The 582-nt window shown below is 31.6% G+C and overlaps 1 long non-coding RNA gene across 2 annotated transcripts in view; it reads right to left on the reverse strand.

The window, feature by feature from the left end:
* Positions 1 to 45: 45 nt before the first annotated feature.
* The window catches only part of LOC128248053 (uncharacterized), a 55,739-nt gene continuing 55,202 nt past the window's right edge, over positions 46 to 582 (reverse strand). For both annotated transcript variants that reach the window (XR_008264324.1, XR_008264325.1), the window contains one exon: positions 46 to 412. This is a non-coding gene — a long non-coding RNA (uncharacterized LOC128248053). The remainder of the gene's footprint in view (positions 413 to 582) is intronic.

The raw sequence follows: 582 nt of genomic DNA on the forward strand, positions 1-582 counted from the left end.
ATATATATATATATATATATATATATATAGACATGCACGGTGTACAGCTATACAGGGATTCTTTAAGAAGTGTGCACCTGATCACGTTTGATAACAGTTTTCTTGAAGATATTATTTAAACGAAAATACAAAAATACTAATTCGAATTACCAAACATCACAAAAAAGATATGGCCGTCATTTTGAGGCTTGATACGTGATTACTAAATCACTTTCCAGATCAAACTTCACAGAAAGGGTTAATATACTAGCAACAGCAGCAGCAGTAGCAGTAGTAGTAGCAGTTGTTGTTGTTGTTGTTGTCTTGGTGGTGGTAGTGGTAGTGGTGGTGGTAGTGGTGGAGTTGTTGGTAGTAGTAGTGGTTTTAGTGGTAGTTGTAATAATAACGACCTCTTCGAATTAGCAGAACGTTCCTAAAATAAATTCGCATGAGAGTGTAAGATATAAAACAATTATTAAAAATAAACAGGCAAAAATAATGTGCATAGATATGGGCAGAGATAAAAATAACTTATATAATACATGTATCAACGTTTGCATATACACACATACATACATATAAATATATATATATATATATATA

Source organism: Octopus bimaculoides, chromosome 6, assembly GCF_001194135.2.
Source record: "Octopus bimaculoides isolate UCB-OBI-ISO-001 chromosome 6, ASM119413v2, whole genome shotgun sequence".
NCBI classification, from domain to species: domain Eukaryota; kingdom Metazoa; phylum Mollusca; class Cephalopoda; order Octopoda; family Octopodidae; genus Octopus; species Octopus bimaculoides.